Source organism: Brienomyrus brachyistius, chromosome 6 (assembly GCF_023856365.1).
Source record: "Brienomyrus brachyistius isolate T26 chromosome 6, BBRACH_0.4, whole genome shotgun sequence".
In the NCBI taxonomy this organism is placed as follows: domain Eukaryota; kingdom Metazoa; phylum Chordata; class Actinopteri; order Osteoglossiformes; family Mormyridae; genus Brienomyrus; species Brienomyrus brachyistius.
In genome coordinates, this window is record NC_064538.1 from 23,583,108 (window position 1) to 23,597,612 (window position 14,505).

At 39.7% G+C, this 14,505-nt stretch overlaps 1 protein-coding gene across 2 annotated transcripts in view; it reads right to left on the reverse strand.

The window, feature by feature from the left end:
• LOC125745310 (E3 ubiquitin-protein ligase Itchy-like) overlaps positions 1-14,380 on the reverse strand; it is a 41,638-nt gene extending 27,258 nt beyond the window's left edge. The window contains exons 1-3 of one of the 2 annotated variants that reach the window (XM_049018019.1): positions 14,191-14,380; positions 1,688-1,756; positions 1,603-1,629 (exon numbers count right to left, since the gene is read on the reverse strand). The gene's annotated coding sequence lies outside the window, so the exon portion shown is untranslated. The remainder of the gene's footprint in view (positions 1-1,602; positions 1,630-1,687; positions 1,757-14,190) is intronic. The other variant, XM_049018018.1, reaches the window with a different exon arrangement.
• Positions 14,381-14,505: the final 125 nt, after the last annotated feature.

The window sequence follows — 14,505 nt, forward strand, 5'->3', positions numbered from 1 at the left end:
ATCTAGCTAACCAACAAATCTTGCTTTGTTGTACAGGCTCCAGGTATTCACTGCAGATTAGCAAACTTAAAATTTTGGACAGGGGTGTTGAGTGGATCGATTTAGGACTGAGGTAAATACGGGTGTCATCAACATAACAGTAGAAGTTAAAAAAAAAATCCAGAGAAGGGGGCCTGTGTTATAAAGCAAGACTTCTTGCTTAGCCAGATAACTTGTCAGATTTAAGGTAAATGGACTATTATCTTCGTTCACTTACACTTAGCCCAGACTACCATGAATCTGATGAGTTATCCGACTAAGGAAGAAATATGGCTTCATAACAGGCCCAAGGTCTTATTGAAAATCATTAGCAATACACTAAGTTATAAAGTAGTTATTGCACTAAATATGGAGAATGCACTAATATATGATCTTGTACCTGGCATAAAAAGACTTAAAACACTCTGGGATGACATGTTATTTTTCCAGACTTGGACAATAGGAAGCTGGTGCCTACAGAAATATGATGTTGTGTAAACTCACAAAGCAATAGATCAGTTAATTATATATTGTCTCTGAAGACTTGAATAACAATTCTTAACTGCTCAGAAAAAAGATAAAGCAGAGAAAAATGTGGTACACAATAGGCCTGCACAAATTGCACATGCAATTGTCACACTGCAAGGACCAATAATCATAGGAAACAAAACTTAACAAGCTTTGCAATTTTTGTGATTCTTCCTTTTCAAAATGATCTAGTATTGGTTGAAAAAGATTTGTCTGTCTCCCACTGTTACTTTTGTATGAGCTTTACATGAAATCTCCAAGCCAATCATAACAAACTTTTCCTTGCTGTAGGACTCATAGTGTGGTGCACCTGTGAGAAATGTAACAAAAATGAATGAGGAGAAAAGCATCTTATTGGTGAGGTGGTCTGTGGTTCTTCTGAAAGATGCCAATGCTCATGTGGGGAATGGTGGAGATACCTGGAGGGACATGATTGGGAAGAATGGCTTCCCAGATCTAAACCCAAGTGTTGAAGCGTTACTGGATTTCTGCGCAACACATGAATTGTCCAAAACAAACACCACAGCCTTCATAAATGTACAGGCATATATGGAATACCAGATGAACCAGTATGACTCAGATGAGCAGTTTGGATTTGCTGCGAATGCAAGAGGCTTCCACCTAATGTGAATTCATGTCGCACCTCAGGCAAGAACGGCTGCAATAGCTTGCAGTGACAGGTATTGAAAGCTCACGCACGAGAAAAGTTTGAAGAGTCCATGGAATGAGACTAACAGCAAAAATATTTTGGCAAACCATTCTAAGCCTGAACCCATGGAGGTAGGACTCTACTTGGGCTGTGGGTCAGCCATGGTAAGGAAAGTGCTGACCAACTCAGTGGAAACTGTCAAGTCGTAGAAATAAGACTTTCATAAACCGCTTTACCTAGCCGGTTTGCCTTCTAACTAGGTGACAGTATTGGAAACTTCTGTTGGGGCAGATTCTCTCACTGCAGCTGAAGTTGCTAAGGGGTTAAGGTTTCCGTAATGCAAAGACTACACGGATAGCTGAAAACTAACCATAAATATTTTAAGCATTAGACACTGGTAGACTGACCTGGTTGATGTGCCTCTTATCTCTAGAATGGGAATCAAGGGTGGTAATCCTTTTTAAGGAAAGGACTAGATATTATGTTTCAGCTATTGTGGGACCAGACTTCTCACCCACCCCTATGCCACAGTACTGGAGAGGAGACTCCCAATGGTTGAACCTAGGATTCAGGAGAAACAATATGGATTCCTACCTGGCTGTGGAACCCTGTGTGAGGGTGAATAGGCATATGGTAACAGAATCTACATCTGCTTTGTGGACTTGGAGAAAGCATATGATTGCAAGCCATGGAAAATATTATGTCAGCTGCTACAGAAAACTGAGCACTGGAGCGGCTATACAATCTCCTTATGAAAGCAGTAAGAGTTTTGTCCACAACCCTGACACAAAATAAAAGCCGTTTCGAACTGGTGTTAGTTTCTGTAATGGGTCTCCAAACATATATGTGATTTTCATAGACAAGATATCAAACATACATGGGTCACAGACATAGGTGAGAGGGAGTCCATTATAAGTCCTAGAAATAACAACCTTGCTATGTGTAGATGATGTCATGCATTTTGCAAGATCCGACCAGGACTTGTAGCACACACCTGAGAGCTTAGATGATGAGAATTGAATCTAGGATGCTCTCTACCTTAGTGGTGCCTTGGGGTCCCATTCACGAGTGATGATATGAGGGAAAGCAAGACTTCCATGGTAGTAAAGCAGTCAAGTCGTAAATCAAGGCTGGATTACTGCTCAATCTGCATTCCTATCGTTAACTATGGTAATGAGCTGGTATTGACTAAAAGAACAAGGTCATAAGTACAAGTGGCTGTGATGAGGTTCATCAGAGAGTTGCTAGACTCTCTCTGACAGGGTGAGGAGTTTGGTGATCTGGAGGGACTTCAAAATAGGAGCTGCTGCTTCTTTGGATCGATATTCAGCTGATTCTGGTCTTTCATATTGGCTAGGGATATCATTGGTTTTTATGTTGGATGTGAGACTGTTTGTTAAAAGTATGAAAGTTGAGTGGATGCTCTTTTCTAGCTTTATGCACTTTTTAAGACTCATCTTTAGCTCATTATAAGATGCATGGTAGCACCAGAGAGAGTATAACAATTCCTTGACCAAAAATCAATAAAGAATATTGGCAACCAAGTGACTTTATCTTGCATGATGATTGACCTAAAATTTTCAATGGGTAACTGTGGTTAACTGCTCTCCTTTTCAGACGTACTGACACACACACACACAATCCAAATATTCTTATCTCTATCGGGACTTTCCATTCATTTCTATGGGGATAACGCAATTACCCCAACCCAGCCTTAACCTTAACCATAAATACCCAAACAAAATACTTCAGTTTTTTTGATTGCATTTGCAGATTTTTATAAAATTGAGGTCATTCTTATGGGGACTGAAAAAATATCCCCACAAGTTTCAGGTTTCTGACACATTGTGGGGAAATCTGGTCCCTACAATGTAATTATAAAAACCCACATACAGCCTTGGAAAAAATTAAGAGACCACTCTATATTTTTCAACAAAACTGTATTTTTAAATCAAGGTTTAAATCGTGGTTGTGCTGGCAGAAGGCTACACTGAGCAGCAGGTTGCTTCCAGATTCAAAATTTGTAAGACAGCAGTAGATAAGAACAGGGTGAAGCAGGAGACACTGGGAAAGACCAGAAATCAGTTAGGTAAAGGGCAGAAGCGACTTTCTAATGCCAGAGATGACCGTTAACTTATCCAACAGTTTCTCATGAATCGTAGGATGACATCAAGTGACCTTCACAAGGAATGGGAAACATTAAGTACAGGTGTGAAGTGCACTGCAGTGACAGTGTGTATCAGGCTCATAGATCCAGGACTGAAGTCCCATAAAGCAAGGAAGAAGCCCTTCACTAATGAGAAACAGAAGAATCAGGCTAAAAACTAAATAAATTCACAGATGCACACCTGTAAATTGAGAAATGGGTGAAACAAAAAAAAAATTGCTATGCTCTCAATTTTTTCCAGAGCTGTATACGCTAAGGGTATAACGGTACACGAAAATCACCTCGATTTTGAAGTAATGGTTTGATACAGTGGGGGTTTTCTTTATTAAACAGGGGATTACTGAACAAAGTATGGCAGTCTCTCTTAAATAAAGTCTCTGTCAATATTACTGCATTCTATTAATACAGTACAACCCCAATTCTAACAAAGTTCCACCAACGGACGGAATTTTAAATAAGAATTATAATTAAATTGTACATAAATTGCAAATTAAAACAGAATGCAATGATATGGACATCTCATAAACCCATATTTTATTCATAACAAAACATAGAAAACATATCAAGTGTTTAAACTGAGAAAATGCATTTTTTTAAGGAAAAAAATAAGGTAATTTTGAATGTCATGGCAGCAACATGTCTCAAAAAAAGTTGGGACAAGGCTACCACTGAGTGACGCACTGTTTACCACAGTATGGCATCACCTCTTCTTTTAACAACAGTCTGTAAATGTCTGGGGACTGAGGAGATCAGTTGCTCAAGTTTTTGGAGAGGAATGTTGTCCCATTTTTGTCTGATACAAAATTCTAGTTGCTCAATTGTCTTCTGTGTCATAATTTTCGTTTTATGATGCGCCAAATTTTCTGAATGGGTGAAAGATCTGGACTGCTGGCAGGCCAGTTCAGTACCCAGACCCTTCTTCTACGAATCCATTATGTTGTAATTGATGCAGTGTGTGGATTGGCATTGTCATGTTGGAAAATGCAAGGTCTTCCCAGAAAGATGTCATCTGGATGGGACCATAGGTTGTTCTAGAACCTGGATATACCATTCAGCATTGATGGTGCCTTTCTAGATATGCAAGCTGCCCATGCCATATGTACTAATGCACCCCTATACCATAAGAGATGCTGGCTTTTTAATTGAGTGCAGATAACACGCTGCGTGGTCCTCCTCCTCTTTAATACAGACAATACGGTATCTCTCATTTGCAAAAAGAATTTAGATACATCTGACCACAGAACAGTTTTCCACTTAGCCACAGTCCATTTCAAATGAGCTTTGGCTAAGAGAAGACGTTGGATGGATCATGTTTTTCTTTGAATGTTAGAGTTTTAAGTAACATCTTCGGATGGCATGGCGAATTGTGTTCACTGACAATGTTTTCTGGAGATATTCCTGAGCCCATTTAGTGATTTCCATTCCAGAATCATGCATATTTGTGAGGCAGTGGTGCCCAAAGATCACAGGCATCAAGTATGGTTTTTTGGCCTTGTCCCTTACACACAGATTTCTCCAGATTCTCTGAATGTTTTGATTATATTATGTACTGAAGACGATGATATTTTCAACCTCTTTGCAATTTTATACTTTTTTCTGAAATTCCTTCACTATTTGTCAACGCAGTATTAGGGGGATTGGTGATACTCTCCCCATCTTTACTTCTGAGACACTGCAACTCCAAGATGCTCTTTTTCCTCCAGCTGTTGGGTTTTTGTAGCACTAACTTTTCCAGCCTTTTATTGCCCCTGTCACAACTTTTTTGAGACGTTTCTGTCATGAAATTCAAAATTTGCCAATATTTTTTCATGAAATAGCAAAATGTCTCATTTTAAACATTTGATATGATTTATATGTTCTGTTGTGAATAAAATAAGTTTGTGAGATTTCTATATTATTGCATTCTGTTATTTACAATTTGCACAATGTCCCAACTGTCTTGGAATTGGGGTTGTAACATTTATTTAAAAGTAAATCAAAATGAATATTCTCTCAAGTACAGACAGATTAAAAAGTAAGATGCATATATAGAAAATGAACTGTACCTGACCTGTATTGTATTCACATTAGCAACTTTCAGCTTCACATTAGGACTGTGCAACACAAATATTCTCTTTAAATGCATGCAAAGTTGCGTGCCTTCATCCACCCCTTTCCAAATGTAGTTCAGGAGAAACACAGAGAGGTTCTGCATTTGCTGCATTCGTTTGGTACATATGCATAACAAACTAAAAGACTTGTACCGAAAACCTTTGGTACAAATACTTCTACTACTACTACTACTACTACTACTACATAAACTTTTGTACAGAATATTGAGAAAACAATCTTATAACCTACAGTTTTAGAACCACTGACAATGTTCCTAGGAAGTCTGCAAGAAGGTCCACATTAGATCTGGGTGGTATGACCAAAAATCATTTTATATCACAGTATTTTAAAAAATTACATTGGTTTCACAGTATACGACGGTATTTTTTAAAAGTATAACTGGGCGTTTACCACATTTTACAGGGCACATTTCTGTTTTACGTTTTTGCATTGTTCCTATATTAAACTATATTATTTTATTATTAGCCATAGCACCTATCCGCTACCTTAATGATAATATACAGCTAACCTGTTTGCTGACTAACTGCTTATAGATGGCCGGCGCATGCCTTAACATTAGCCGTTTAAGTTAATATTTTTCATAAGTGTTTAATAGTTCAGTGTTGCTGGAACGTGAGCTTTAATGACCTCGCAAAATTTCTCATAAAAACCGGCATGTCAGTCTTTAAGATGCTTCACCAAGTTTGACGTGTTACTTGACCCTGTCGCCACAAATTTGTAGCACTGTTTGCATAGAAGCTTATCAGCATCCTTAGCCTTTCCATGCTCGTCTGCAAAATACTTTCAAATGGCAATTTTGCGTGTTTTTTTTTCTTTTTCTAAAGCGGCTTGCAAAGTGCTGCGCGAGTGTGTGCTGTGTGAAGTGTGGTGAATGAGGCGAAAACCGCACTGTTGGTATCAAAAAGGGTGAAAATGAATATCTAATCAGATACTAATCAATATTAAAAATTAGTATCCGAGTATCGATTTTTGACAACTCCAGTAAGTCATTATTTTCAACTCCAGCATCAGCTATATGGCCCGTTTCTGATCTTTTGATCAGCATGTGGAGCAGCAGTGAAAAACATCCCCTCTTAAACTGTTTCAAACCATTTTAAACTGGTATTGCGGTATAAGGAAAATTCATATCATAACAATAAAAAAAAAAATAAGTTTTTCGGTATGAACCGGTATACCACCTCAAACTAGTCTACACAGTACATTTCAATGTTTCAATTACATTTAGAGTTTTGGGGGTGGGGGCAGATGGACACCAACAGGACTCATGGTGTTCATGTTCATGTTCATGTGTTTCTTTAAATGACATATTTTTGTCCGCTTTAGTTTTTTTTTTTTTTTGTCTGCAGGTAGTTGACGCGACATTTTCTGACGCGCGCTCTCTGTCCGTTGGTGGAAGTGTGCTCACCTGTGTGTGGCAAGCATCTGTGGCAAGGATCAGTCTCAAAACCATATATGCATTTAGTGAAAAATCAATAATTACTGGGATACTCAAAACTTCACACAAACAACTGCAATCACAAGACTAGAAACATAGCTCAGGAAGAAATTCAGGTTTGTAAGAGCACTATGCCAAGTTCAGTTTCATGACGCAGAAGGGAATCATCACAAAAGCCTGAGTCACTCTCTACAAGTAATGCATAAAAGTTATTGGCATAACTTACAAACCATCAGCTATTAGCACACCCTGTGGCCATGAAGTTAAAAAGTGTATATATACTACATATTTTAAGAATATTTAAGCATTTAGGTTAGACAGCATCCAGACCTGTTAGAATCTTATATACCTGGATCATGTCCCCCCTTAATCTCCTTTGCTCAAGGCTGAACAGATTCAGCTCAGCTACCCTCTCCTCATAAGACATTCCTCCAAGACCAGGAATCATTCCCGTTGCGTTGCACCCTATCCAAGGCAGTAATGTCCTAATTAAGGTATGGTGACCACAGTATTCTAGGTGGGGTCTTACCAAGGAATTGCATATTCATAGCATCATCTCCCTTGACTTAAACTCCACACACCTCGAGATGTAACATCCTACTGTAAGGATATAAAACTTATAGGTCCTGCAGGCCCCAACTCTGATCAGCCTGCATCAGTCTATTTCAGAGCTCCGCTGGCCCAGGCAAGACTGGACTCAACTCTTCAAACCACCCCTTTTAAGGAAGGCAAAGGCCTGCCAGCTCCTGAGAGACTGGATAGGAATAACTGGAGCAACACAGAAAAAGCAAGACCTTTCACCCCCCGGAGTGGCCGGAGTTCCACAGTCAATCCACAGCAACAACAGCTGTCAGTCTCCAGACACAGACACCTTTTCCACTATAAACAGGATAATTCACCACACATAGACAATACACGCATGTTTGGTCTCGTTTGAATAGGCATGAGACGGCGAGCGTTATACACTCAGATTTAAGGCAGTATAGTTTTCCCTAAGAAAACTATAGAAACTTCAGCTAAACCCACCAAACTGAGAGAGCCTCTCACATGGCAGAACAAGGGAATTACAACCGCCCCTAAAGTAATCGGATTGGCTGGGGACTTGAGAACCAAGGCCAGCAATGGCCCTAAAATTAACCATTGACCGAAATTGGTCAGTCTTCAGAGACATGCCATCACCTAGGTTGGATACTTAAGGAAGGGCCTCAGAAGAAGTGGGGGAGTCACTCTGTAATCAGAGCTCCCACAGAGAACTGCGTGAAAGTCCATCTGTAGTCAGATACTTTCCACAGAACTCTGTGCACTCTCAGCTGAGGAATGTGATTGTTTAATATTGTATTCGTCCAAATGTATTTACAAGTAAGTGGCCACATGTCAATAATTGTATATTGTAGTATGTTTAATAAATGTTGTTTCGATTACTTTATGACTGTCTGATTTGCTAACTTCTTTATAAACTTTCCAGATTGGGCTTCTATCCTGATTAGGACTAAAGTGGTAAATACTATCTTGCAGCCTCTGGGTTAAATCCCCTTTATCCGGGTCCCAAACTCGACTGCCCAAGTTAAATTAGGTGGGTACCAAAACCGCGCCTCTGGAGTTCGCACACGCTCAGTTACGGGCCGACTTAACCTCTGAGGTCAACACATGCTGATGAAAGGTACCGGTCTACCCTCTGAGGGGCGTACACACTATGTTCCTAGGCACCGGGCATAGTCCCTGAGACGCTCACATAAGACAATGGGCGGCATCGGCGGAGTCCCTGAGACGAGCCCAAAGTAAACCTCGTACAAACTACCGCAACAAAAGGTGCGCCGTCACAGCCGCTGAGGTTGACACATGTTATGATATGGGCTGCCCCCGGCTGAGCATCTGAGGTGGACGTACGTGAGGTTTGGGTAAACATCGGCTTAATCTCTGAGGCACCCACATGCTCAGTAATTGGCAGACACTGAGCCTTTGGGGAATTATATAGGTCGAGGGACCCGAATAATCAGAGGCTGACATTGTCTTAAATGGTGGCAATTTCCGTACCATTAAGACAAACCCTGTGGAGCAAGCCCACAGATCACCCTGTCGGCCGAGGCGAATCTGGCGGACTCCTTCGTCAGGGGTGAACTAAAGTTAGTAATCTAAAGGAGAGTCTCGAAGTAATCCGAACAACATAAACGTCATGACTACAATATACTGAAATGAAGGTCTTTAATAAAATGGAGTCAGATATGTGTCTGAAAGAATACCTTGTATATTAAAAAGGGTAAGTAATTCCCAGGAGCGCTTGGAAGGACCAACACGCATTCACAGCCTTCGGCTGCGCCATTGGATTCCGCCATTGGGCCAGTGGGCGGCTCACTACACTACTGGCCTTTTTTATTGCTTCCCTACACTGGCGAGTGGGACATGGAAGCATCAACATACACACCAAGGTCTTTCTCATAATCAGCTACCTTTATTTCATAACCCGATTATCATTTAAAATATTTAACTCATAACCACCCACTTATTTCGGATCAGCTGGCGTATTACGGATAGGACCCAACAGATTCTTAAATTCAAGTATTTTGCAACAGCTTTGACTGCGACATAAATTCCAAGCAGGTAGGTTGCTGGTAAGGTTTTTAAAAATGGCACTTTTTCCTGTTGTCTTCACTCATCTACTTGGTTTGAACCAAATCAGTGTCGAGCCCTACCTAGCAGTTTTTCAGGGCTGTTCAAAAGTGCATACCCTGGAGTGGGTATTTATTTCACAACTGGAAACAGCCCTGATAGAAGTCCTACAGGGACAACTTCTGTGGTTGGTATATGCACAAAAATGCCAGGACCCCTGAAACAACTGGTCCTCGAGTTCCTGTGGTGGAAACGAGCGGACAGACAGAATGCAAGGTATCATACCCTGAAAACCAAGGCCACTGGACAGAAGAATATTTCATTGTTCTAAATTGACTTCATTACCTGAAGGTGCCTCCTGTCATGTTTGTCTGCCAACAAAAAAAACAAACATGCCTAAAAGCTGCTATGAGGCAGGATGCATCACCATCAAGGTGAAGAACCCAGAACTAAGTTTTCATAAGTTGCCGATCCAAAAAAATTGTCTTTCAGGAGACAAAAGTGGACAGACAATAAACACAGTGGAAGCAATAGACACAGCGCAGCGTGTCATACTCTGAAAACGACGAGATTTGTCTTCAGCAAGTACAAGACACTTATCAATAAGAGTCTCATACTGAGACTCCAGGTACCTAGCAATCATGTACTTCAATGGAGATGTATGCAAAAGATATGAAATGCCTAAGGAAACAGCACGTATTTAAAAGAAAATTGCACTTACTGAGGGAATTATGTTAACAGAAAAAACGTTAAGTTGAGGTAAATTTCATTTTAAGTTACAAATGGCACTTTTATTTAGGTCTACAGGCTAGTTTAGGCTCTCATTTCCTTCATTTGCTGGTGTAAATTTTATTTTTTATTTTTATTATTTTATTTTGAATTTTTACACTATGGTAAATGTGTCACTATGGTAAATGTTTATCTGTAGTTGACCTTTATAAGGCAAAAACTGGTTAAACACAAAAAAAAATCAAAACAGATCAAAATAGCAGAAAAAGCTTAGAATTTGTAAAATAATAAAATAGAATTTGAATAGGGTTCTACTATTTATTTATTTGTTTATTGGGCCAGTCCACCAAGACAGCACCCTTTCTGTCCCCAGGACATTATATGCATACATATGCATGAAAAACAGCCTTAAAATACATACCCAATCAAGCATTTTCCACTTAAAACCTTAAAAAAAAAAAATAAAGCTGCCTGAGAATGACCAATGGACATTTTGAATAGCTAAATGCATGATATTAGATTCAGTGTTGAAAAAGATCCAATTTGGTAGAATCGCCCTCACATATACATGCATACAGTAATGCAAACATATATATTAAGGGTGTAATAGTATTCAATATTTTATCGAACCATTTGGTATGCCCCTGACGGTTTGATGTGGATATGTGAACCATGGTATTATGATGTACATGTCATTTTCCTATAAGGGCCAGAACTTAAATGTCATTATACAGCAGCAGATAATTTACACTACCTCCAGGCAAAAGGTAGCCACATACTATAAACATAATCAACGTTATTTCAGTCATACAATGTTGAATCAAGTAGTGATCCCACCCACTGTCAACAACTGGCTGACATAATTGCAACTCACTGTGGGGTTGGTCAGCAGCCAGCATACTTTGTACCGTACTGTGCTCATCTTTAAATGGTGTAAATATACATGTGTATTAATATGTATATTTGTTAATTGTTGCTGTGTAATGTTTGCCATGGAATGTGTGAGTTTCGGTAGCGTGTAGTTGAGTGTCATATAAATTGTTGGTTTCCTTGTCTGCGCTGCTGCTAGTATTAAACCAATAGTGGCTGTTAACAGAGAATTTCATTTCAGTTCCATGAGTCTTCCGGGAGAGGTGCGATGTCTGCCTTAAACAATAAAGTGTAAAATAGGCAGTCAAAATAAAAGTTCACTGTTTAATTAAAGGGTGATGTGTTTCTTTTTTCTCTTAAATATAAACATTCCAAAACTGTACCATTACAAAAAATTAGGTAATATGGATTCAAAAAAAGGGGGCGGCATAGTGGTGCAGTGGTTAGCACTGTTTCCTCACACCTCTGGGACCCAAGTTCAAGTCTCCACCTGGGTCACATGTGTGTGGAGTTTGCATGTTCTCCCCATGTCGTCGTGGGGTTTCCTCCGGATACTCCGGTTTCCCCCCACAGTCCAAAGACATGCTGAGGCTAATTGGACTTGCTAAATTGCCCGTAGGTGTGCATGTGTGAGTGAATAGTGTGTGAGTGTGCCCTGTGACTGCCCCCCATCCTGGGTTGTTCCCTGCCTCGTGCCCATTGCTTCCGGGATAGGCTCAGGACCCCCTGCAACCCAGTAGGATAAGCGGTTTGGAAAATGGATGGATGGATTCAAAAAAAAAAAAATTACTGCATTACCTTACAACTACTGAAAAGTACGGAAGTCATAGAAAAACACATTTTCAACCCAAACAACACCTTGCATGAGATTATGCCCATAAAAAATACTAGTTTGTGGAAATTCCGCAATCACTTCGTATTTAAGAAGGAGAGGAGAAACAATATTACAATACAATGCATATTATATCATCAAGCTGTGAAAATACTCACATCACCAAAAAGCTTGATGTCAAATATAAAGAAACATTTAGAAGCAAGCCTAAAAGGGTTGGGGCGGCATGGTGGTGCAGTGGATAGCACTGTTGGCTCACACCTCTGGGACCCAGGTTCGAGTCTCCGCCTGAGTCACATGTGTGCGGAGCTTGCATGTTCTCCCCATGTCGTCGTGGGGTTTCCTCTGGGTACTCCGGTTTTCCACAGTCCAAAAACATACTGAGGCTAGTTGGACTAAATTGCCCATAGGTGTGCGAGTGTGCCCTGCGATGGGCTGGCCCCCCATCCTGGGTTGCTCCCTGCCTTGTGCCCGTTGCTTCCAGGATAGGCTCCGCACCCCCTGCGACCCAGTAGGATCAGCGGTTTGGAAAATGGATGGTTGGAAGATTGATTTTTTTTTTTTTTTTTTAAAGTATAATCACTTTGAAATTTGCCTCAGCATGAGCCCTGAATACGTTCAAGACCACCATAATCATTGTTATGCTTGCCATTTAAAATCACTCGTAGCTGGATTTGTGAGAAAAGTCTTTAATTTTAATTCTTTTTTTTCCTTATAAAATATCCCAAAATTCAACACATGCATTTACTTTTTAGTAACAAAGATTAATTTTGAGATAAGTTTAAACTTTTAAACCTCAATGAGTCACATACAGGTAAACGCAATTTTCTATGACGCTAAATATTACACATTGCTAAAGCAGATAGTTCTGCAATTCTCCACCTCAGACTGAGCACCTGACTCTGAAATGACTAGACAAATCTAGTTTCCATTCTTACTAAAATATTTTGACGTAGGCTCAAAGATGCTTCCCATGGAAGACAGGGACGTGTGACAATAATTAGAAAACATTCACTCTTTCCCCTTAACTGGACACTACATAAGAGTGTGATTTATTTATTTGGGAGGCATGGACAGTTTGAATATTTGGATTTGTTCCAAAGTGAAACTAAAGGGCAGGTTATATCTTAAAAGCAGCTACACTGGCTTTGCTTAGATCTGTTAAAGATAACCGTGTTCCCTTGAAATTCAGTTGCAGCCGTAGCAATGGAATTAAAAATGACACATTTAAGACTTAAACAGGTAAACTGTACACTTTCTAAACAGTTATTAACGTTGATATAGTAGTGTATATTGTTTGAAATTGTTCGTATAAAATATCTAATCTAATTACCTAAGTCGCTGTTTGTGCTCTTTGTGTATTCCACTTCTTATTAATGCACTAATAAATTTGTCGTTTCCACACGTCTAAAGCTGAATGAATCGCCTATCGCGGTAATTAACCCAATTTTAAAAATATTAAATATACCATTTCAAAGACAATGACAAGCTGGTAGTTAAACGATGGCTCGACATAGGGTACAGATATGGCTGATTTAAACAACGTCAAGCGTGAGTGACATATTCAGCTGCCTCGTTTTTAATTTAAGCAATAAAGAATTAATTGTCCGACTTTCAAAAAGTTCAAAAAGTCAATTTCTGTTTCGGTATAATCTCAGCTTGTGAACTATCTAGCTAACATGTCCTAAACTAAACAATGTGGTACAGAACGGCGAAAAGCAATTAAACAATCATAACCCTTGGAAATCATCTACACGAACACTGCCTCCTCATTACAAACCACTAGACATGATTTAAAAAGCTAGTTAAGAAATCCAAACTTTCACTGACTAAATTTAGACTGACGCTCATAGACTTCGGCCAAATCCAACACCAATTCTGCCCGCAGTACTGAAACCAAAAAGTACATATAACTTTAAACAAGCCACCCAACCACCCAGAAAGAGCTGTCTGGCTAAACAGGCTTGGCAGTTAGACATGACAGTTTTCACTACTTTTTTTGAGACAAAAAAAAACTTTCTAGACCGCCACCTAAATAAGTTTCGGTCTTCTGAATGCTTTAAACTGCTATCCAAACGCAGGATTTAGTTCCAGTGTCGAGGCTGTTTGCTTGTTTGTTAATGTTAACTAGGCGCATCGACTGTCAAAACAACGACGACGACGACTGATGGTTAGCCAGTTACAACCAGTTAGCCAAACACGGAAGATATTTTTTTCAACGCATTTAAAATCAGGTAACTTACTGTATCAAACAGAGGCTTCAAATACGTGAAATACCCCCGAATTATCCTTCAAATGTTTCAGTCCGCGTAGTTCTGGTCTCCTCATAAAAACTCAATATAAGAGACAAACTTCCACCATAGTCCAAATCTATTCACGTGACGAACGCAGGGTGGGACAAAAACACGCAAAGCTCGACATGTTTCGGCGAACGTTGTCCCGCCCATAGCCCTCAGTCCTTCAACGTAATTGGACAACATCATGCCACCTTTATTTTATGATTGGTTAAAGCTTCGTCACGTTTTTCGTTATGCCCATGCCTATTATGCCTTTTCCCG